The sequence below is a fragment of the Triticum aestivum genome, chromosome 5B (genome assembly GCF_018294505.1).
Source record: "Triticum aestivum cultivar Chinese Spring chromosome 5B, IWGSC CS RefSeq v2.1, whole genome shotgun sequence".
In the NCBI taxonomy this organism is placed as follows: domain Eukaryota; kingdom Viridiplantae; phylum Streptophyta; class Magnoliopsida; order Poales; family Poaceae; genus Triticum; species Triticum aestivum.
Genome location: NC_057807.1, coordinates 515993394 through 516001602, shown reverse-complemented (window position 1 = coordinate 516001602; position 8209 = coordinate 515993394). Strand labels below are relative to the sequence as shown.

Here is an 8209-nt window from a genome sequence, read left to right as displayed (position 1 = left end):
GACAACGGAAGTTATGACTTGTCAACTACCAGGACTCTTGCATTAGTAATATATGATTTTCATTGCAAATATGAATAGTCTATGTGAATTTATTTTTAGATTCCACAGATCAACTCTATTTTTCTCTAAAATTAATGTGGCGCCCCAAATGGTGTTTCACTTACTCCTCCCGTTCGGGATTATTCGGTATGAGGGCCAAAACTCTATGACAAGCTCATGTTGATATATCACTTTCGGTTAGAGCCTCTAATGGTGCATGTTAATTACTAGCTGATGTTTCAGTTTTGACACAATTTAATGCTGATAATTAAGGTTGTTCGAAGAAATCATGCCCAGATGCCATGCAACATACATGGCAAATCAAAGGAGAAAACCGCATGATGCACAAGTGTGTTCCTATAATAGAGATTAAGTCGAAGAAAAAAACCATGCGTGATTTCCTCCGGTGGCCTTTGGAATAACGAACACGCAATTGTTCCTCCAACGAAATAATGTTGGGTGGAGGAAGTAGTAAATATAAGTATAAGATGGTCTAGTTACTATTGTGTTACAAAAATATATATAGGAGTGCCTTGAAGGAACTTTGAGAAACTACAACTTCTTAGGTGCAATGGAGCGTACTCAAAAGCTTACCATGGACCATTTATTTAGCCATTGTAAAAGCTTTGCACGGGCCATTTTGTTTGGTCGTTTGAGAGCAAGATAAGGGATGATATTAGTCTCACATTGGCATCATGCATCAATCTTTCAAGATGAGTGGAACTTGGAGGCTGCTGGGCTTCAAGTTGCGAGAGTTTTTGTCAATCACCTTGTTGAAAAGAGTAGAAACATCTTTAGATATTTCCATGCTAAACAACTGTACATATATATTTAATGGCATATGTTTTGCAATCCATTGCATTCGTAGCGAGTCTCTTTGGCACTTCCGTTGATGCACAACCAGTGCTCATTGAGCAAAACTTTTTCACAACAAACCATGGGTTGTACAAATCATTTCAAGAGAACACGAATTAGATATGAGTTGTGAATTGTTAGGGCTCTTACAACGTTATATGATTTGCATCATCAGTCTGAACCATGTATGTAGATTTATTTTCAGATTCAACAGACTAGATCTAATTCTTACTTCAAAACTAATGTGCTACCTCGAAAGGTGCTACTAGATAGGCGCCACCAACTTTCAGTGCGAGCCTGCTCGACACTTCCCTTGATGCAAGACCAAGGCTCATTTTGCGCGATTTTTTCAGACAGGAGATGTAAATTGCTAGGAATATTACATTCGTACGTGATATCCATGGTAAACTGAACTATCTATATATTTACTTTTAGATCCAACGGTTCAAATTTAATTTCCACCTCAAATTAATGTGGTGAATCAAAAGGTGCTGCTAGTTAGTAAATATGACTATAAGATGGGCTAGCTACTAGGGCCATTTCTTTTGCTAGCCTCTAGAATAAGCTGGAATAAGTTACCCCTACTCAGCTTATTCTAGAAGCCTAACCAAATTTATTTTTTAAGAACCTTATTAATTAAGACTTGACTAGGAAACTTTTTAAAAATATATTTTTGGTTGAACTTTTAGAATAAACTTGATAGAGGGCAGCTTATTTTAGAAGCCTAAAAACCCACCAAAAGAACCGGCAGCTAGTGTGTTACACAATATACAGGGTTGCCTTGCAAGAACTTCGGAAATAGCAACTTCGATGGTGCAACAGAGGCTGCTCAAAAGCTTGACGTGTACCATTTATAAAGCCGCCCTAAAAGCTTTGCATGTACCATTTTATTGGCCGTTGGAGAGCAAGACGAGAAATGATATAAATAAATATCACATTTGTTAGTGTAATAAATAAATATCACATGGGCATCATGCAGCAATTTTTCAAGACCAGTGGAACCTGGAGGTTGCTGGTTTCCAAGCTGTGGAAGTTTTTCTTGATAGCGCATGCATATTGCTAAAAAGAGTATAAACAATTACAATATTTCATTGTGAAGAAATATATACATCTTTAAAGGCATACATGATTTATTTTTTTATTTCGTTTCCTTTGGTATTAAATATATGTGAACTTAATTCATTTCATACAGATGAGCTAACGGACAGTACGACGAGAAATTTCCATTTTACTAACTTTTCTACATTACTATCTACACTACTATTAAACAAGAGAACATGGCGAACGAAAACTCTGCCGTTCCCCACGCCCGCACGAGGAAAACATCTACACTACTATTAAACAAGAGAACATGGCGAACGATAATTCTGCCGTTCCCCACGCCCACACGAGGGAAACAATCTATACTACTATTAAACAAGAGAACATGGCAAACGAAAACTCTGCCATTCCCCACGCCGGCACGAGGGAAACATCTACACTACTATTAAACAAGAGAACATGGCGAACGAAAACTCTGCCGTTCCCCACGCCCGTACGAGGGAAACAATCCCGCCCTCGATTCCGCTCGCAGCTCCCTAATTTTCAGGCTGATTCTGCCTCCGTGATCCTTCTTTCTCTCCCCGGATCGAGGAAAACAGCGCCGCCTCCTCCCTTCTCCCACAATGACGCAACCCCCAATCCTCAGCCGAACTGCCCTCACCGGGCACTCTCCCCGCCGCCCGCACAACGCCCTCATCGGCGCGCTCTTCGCCAGAGTGGCCCGAAGCGGCGTGCACTGGAAGCCGGAGCCGGGAAGGAGTGCGGCCACCGCCGGGAGGCAAGGGGAGGCGTGGTGGCGCTCTTTTGGGTCGGCCATGGAGGTCGTGCGCAAGCCCGTGGCGCGGCGGCACCCGCTCCCCCTCGCCTCTCCGGCCGCATCGGTATCCTCCCAAAGGACGAAGTGGGCGCATGTGTGCCGGCCGGAGAGGCGAACGAGGCCGCGCGCGAGCCTGCGACGCGGATCCCTCTTCCCCCTGCCGGTTTTTGAAATCCGCACCGTCGCCGGCAAGGTAACTGCTCTCCTCCGGTTAGGCCCTGGCCTGGGCATGTGCAGCTGGTGCGAGCAATCACTGAGCCATCAGTGATTCATTGATCCCTATGATTCACTCTCTAATTTGCATTGGTCAGTAAAAGATCCTCCTCTATAAGCGGAGCTGGTTGCTTTGCTTTGTATCCGATCTAATTTGTGCTTTACTTCTTTTTGGGTTGTACTAATTCTCCATATGCTCCACTTGAGAGAGCAAGAGAAGGTTACTCTACTCCATTATCTACTAATTCCGGCAATCAAGGTCAATACATGTTACATCTATCAGGGTCACTAATCAGTACTACTAATTTCAGAGAAGACCTGTATAGCAGTACTACTCCATCGACAAGCGTTCGTTGATGGATTTCTTCCACACCTATGTGGTGTTGTGCCATGGTCGCTCTCCCTCCTCCAGGTTTGATTTTTCAAGTTTCATGCCTTTGTGTTTTAAGATGTCATCCCAAAAGTATTTGTAACATAAAAAAACAAAGAAAGAGAAGATTAACACGTGAGTTTATAAATTCTCAAAAGGAAGTCATTGAAGAAATTTTAGGACAAATATAAGGTCTAATTGGCACTTGAACCGGCAAAGGGCCTCACTTTGTTATCTTGCACAGGGACTCAGCCAAGTCCGGCCTGGCCATGCCTCCGTCCTTCCGCCTTGCCGGTTGCGTGTGTGTGCTGTCTGTGCTTGACGCTGGTGCTTGTTGGCTTGTCACTGGGTGCTTGTCGCTGCTGGCCTGCTGCTGCTTTGCTGTATATATTTGTATAATGTTTGCATCTTGTATGCAGCTATGCTTTGTTTCATATTGACATTGTTAAGTTGCTACTGCTGACCTGTTGATGTTGTTGCTTACTGCTGCTGTCCTTCTGATGTTGCTGCTGTGCTGGTCAGGGAGTGAGTCCAGAGATACACAACATTCAATTATGAGGATCTAGGAAATTAATGATCATTCAGTCGTTGATGATATAAAAAGAGGCATGAAGGCAACAAAGGGGCAGTATTTTGATCTCATGTCATCTCGCACATAGATTATTTGTTCTTCTTTACGTACCATTTTATTAATTATTTATATATACCCACCATACCGTCGTATTACTGTTTCTTGAAATTACCATATCCCCATTTTCTTATCGCCGTATCCGTAACGCCGGTGCTTCATAGCTATGAAGCATGAGTCTACAATGATCTATTTTCAGACATGCACATGTTCTATCAAGAAGTTCCGTTTGCAATTTTCTTATATAAGTTTCATTGATGACAATAATGATCGATCCATGTTCATAGCTATGTACATGTTTCACTGGTATTACCATTGTTCATAGTGTAAGCATATTAAACAGTTATATGCTTATTGCACTACAAAGTGTAAACTATTTATAATGTTCCATCATTTGACAGAGCAATGCTAAAGTACTAAAGTATCAAGTGATTGAATACACTGAAAAAGCTTTGCAAAGTAGAGAACCTCTTTTTTAGCCTCCACCAATTTATTGTTCTCCTTGTGTTGCTTGGATAAAATGAAATGCATACTATACTGCTACTGCTACTGAGACTTGTCACAATTTCTGTATCCTGTGTTAGAATGAGACTCACAGTTCACAATTCAGGTGGAAGTTAATCAATTTCCTAAGGATAAACTTCATACTTGAATTTACGTTGTGTAATGTGTGACAAATGTGAACGTTGCCAGCGTCTGATTTGTGCCCTTTTAAATTTCAAATGGGGTGATTCCAAAGAAGCAGATTAAACTTGCCCTAAGTGCTGTGTTTGGGAGATCGAGCATGGCTTACGTATGCCTTTGCCACAAAATTCTGTTCTTGAGGCTAAAGATCTGCCAAGGGCCATGCTTAGCGATCATATAGAAGAACAACTCTTTAAACGGCTCAATGAAGAGAAACACGAACGGGCTATTCATGATGGGAAAAGTTTTGATAAGGTTAGTGCTGCCTCATCAATTTACAGAATCTTACATTTATGGATCCTATGTTTCCTTTTTCTTGGTTATATCTTGGTTTCCTTTTCTAAATATGAAATATGTGGTTTGTGTACTTCTTATAAACAGAGATGTGTTGCTCCTTCTGCATACTTTTAATCCTTTTGTTTCAGAATTTGATTGTATTTAAGTGTTTTTTTGCTAGATCCTTGTTTCATGCACGTGCACCTTTTTGGGGAATCGGGAGCTTTTCCGGACTGAATAAGTAGAGTTATAGTCAAGCTAAAGGCTGAAAACGAAGCCATGATTCATATTTATCCAAGCACACCTTTGCCGCTCAGGCGAACCATTTTTTGCACACAGGTGAGCAACAACATTAGCTGGTCTGTGCACAAGCCTAAATTGAAAACTAGAATAAACTCTACTCAGTTGGTTCACTTCCTTCAGGATGGGGGCAATCACTGATCTGTCTTAAGCATCACAGATTGCTGGTACAAATATATGTACATACATTTGGGTGTATAGCTGGTTGATGTATTGTTTTAATGAGGGTTTGGTTTACGAGTGTGTGCAGTCTGTATAAGACTAGGAGTATTGGATGGTCTTGAGTCGGCACTCGGCAGTATGTATTTTGAATGAAGTTTGTGGTATGTATAGGGGTGATAGATTGGATAGGAACTTCTGCTCTAATTACTATGGTTGTGGTGAAATCATGTTTTGGTTGAATTTTATATTTGGAACTGATCTTAATTTAATTACTGGATAAATCAATTCCGAAATCCAATAAACTTCTATAATTTCCAAGTATAGGAGTATTGCTGGTTAATCAATTGATTTACATTAATATCTTAAAAGGGGACCGCACGCATGTCCTGATGCTAAATCTTTTTAGAAAGGAAGGGTTTATATAAATTTGGTAGGATAAAAAATGTAACCTTAGTACGTATTACCTAGAGCGCGGATATGTGAGTAGATTATTTTAATTTTTGAGCTCATATGTGAGATCATGATAAAATTTGGAATATCATGTTGCTATAACGGAATCAGTCGGGATAGTGAAGTCTGCACCAGAATGTTGACCACCCTTTTTTGTTTTTTAAGTTACGGAATTTACAACAAGTCTCTTGAAAAAATAACTATCCTATCCCTTTCTACAATCTCTCTATATCTTTGTTAGATAAGATAAGTATTGTATAATAGTTCGGTTTTCCGTGATTTTTTTCATTCCTCTGTGTAAATAGCCTAATATGGGTTCACAGTCAATATTCACAGTCAATAACATGCTCACCATCGAGACTAACGATCAGTCGATATGTACTCCTAATTCTCTCTCTTATAAAAGTGAAGTCCAAATGCCTAATGGCTGCTTTCAGGTGACTGAAATTTTGAGCCGCGTCAGCCGACATGTGCCTGAGAAGTAGGTAAGACGGTGCTAAGGCTGAGATGGAGGCGACATTGCCTGCCACAACGTCTCCAAGATGCTGAGCTAGACCTGGACGGAGGCAGGGACGACACTACTTGTGGTGGCGTCTCCAAGATGAAGATCTAGGACCTAGATGGAGGCAGGGACGACACAACTTGTCCCGGCGTCATCAGCGGAGGACATGCAGCAGGTTGCGGGGTTTGGGTGGAGGTGAGTTAGAGGGATGACCGGTGGCAGCAACGGCAACTCGGGCAGACCAGGGCGGCGAAGGTTACAGTGCGAGCGTTCGTGTGTCTGGGGAAGAAGGTTACAGTCCGTTGGATGCATAATATGGGAGGGCGGAGGGAAAACTGACTGAAGAAAAAATCTTTTCGAGCCTGAAATAGTCGCTTTCAATTGTAACCATAGAAGCTTGGCACGTTTTGACGAACCAGAGTTGCCTGTGTGTTATAGAGTTTTTTCTTGCAACTTTAAGGCCTTTGTTTGCTCTATCTTGAAGACCTTTGTTCTACACGTACTACTATGGGTTTAAAAGAAATAGAGTTGTGTGATTTGACATGGTGAAAGAGAAGGTGCTCGTGATGAAATAGAATTGCAGTATCTGTCTTTTATCGGGGTCCATAGAGCTAAATCCAAGCCATATATATCTCAGTAGCAATTCAGGTTCAAATACAACACCTTCTCTTCTATCTGTAATTAGCAACATGGATTAACTATATGTGTATCATTACATTGTCTGAATCATCGCATTGTCATGACTAATTTTCTCGACACGTGCGTTGCACGTGCACATCTACTAATAATGGCTTAAAGAGAAAACCACGAAGGACCACATCTTTGAAGGCAGGTAGCCATGGGGACAAGAAAGAAACTGCTCTTTGATGGGCCAACTGTATGTTGTTCCCATGGCTGAAACGAGTTGCCTGAGCCTGAGCGGGACGAGCGTAAATGACGACGACAGCGAGCCTTCTTTGCTATACTATGATGATGGTAATAACGAGAGGTGTATCATTATTAAGGATTGAACATTTTTAGCTGCATCTGCATGTGGTGGCAGTGTCCAGTTGGTTAGACATGGTTTGTCGATTTTTGGGACCTCATTTTCTTCGACTACTCCTTGGCCTTGGGATTGTTGCCGACTACTTGGCCTTGGGTAACATTTGGTGTTTAATTTGTCTTTTTTCGCATATACCGAAATGTTTAACCTTTTTTGCCTAACACATTACAAGTAGCATTTGAATGTGACTACTAATACATAAAAAAATTGTTGGGATCTTTGTAATATTTTAAAAAATATTTTCCCCCCATAGGAGCATGTGCTCCCAGTAGCCAAATTGGACTTCCAGAGGCATCAACCTTTATGATGGTGGCCTCTATGGAAGATCGTCCAAATACTGCCAGCTAAATTCATCTGAGGGGCCTCTATGGAAGACCGTTCAAACTACCAGAATAGACATATACTCCCTCCGTCCGGAAATACTTATCGCATAAATGAATAAAAAAGGATATATCTAGAACTAAAATACGTCTAGATACATCCATTCCTCTAACAAGTATTTTCGGACGGAGGGAGTAGTTGGGCACACAAATCCGTAGCTTGAGAAACTACACAAATCCGGATCTTCCCCGACCAACCGCACCATTCATTTTGTCAATGACATGTGGGGTACCTTGTGTACTACTCCCTCCGTCCAGAATTACTTGTCGGAGAAATTGATGTATCAAGACGTAGTTTATCCATTCTCTACATGGCAATGCAGTGCATGCATCACGCATCTCTTCCAAGAGTACAAAAAAATATACATACTTAATGGCATATGATTTTTTGTTGGGTTTCCTTCTATAATAAATATACATAATCTTAATTCAATTCAGACAGTGTTCCAT

General features: G+C 41.1%; 1 long non-coding RNA gene across 2 annotated transcripts; it reads left to right on the top strand.

Moving 5' to 3' along the window:
- Positions 1–2456: 2456 nt before the first annotated feature.
- On the top strand, positions 2457–6880 carry LOC123112871 (uncharacterized). 2 transcript variants are annotated; one of them, XR_006455778.1, is made up of 4 exons: positions 2457–3377; positions 3580–4902; positions 5105–5262; positions 6273–6880. It is a non-coding gene; the product is annotated as an uncharacterized lncRNA (long non-coding RNA). The 2 variants fall into 2 exon arrangements; XR_006455777.1 differs by having other exon boundaries at positions 2457–4902.
- The last annotated feature ends 1329 nt before the right edge of the window (positions 6881–8209 follow it).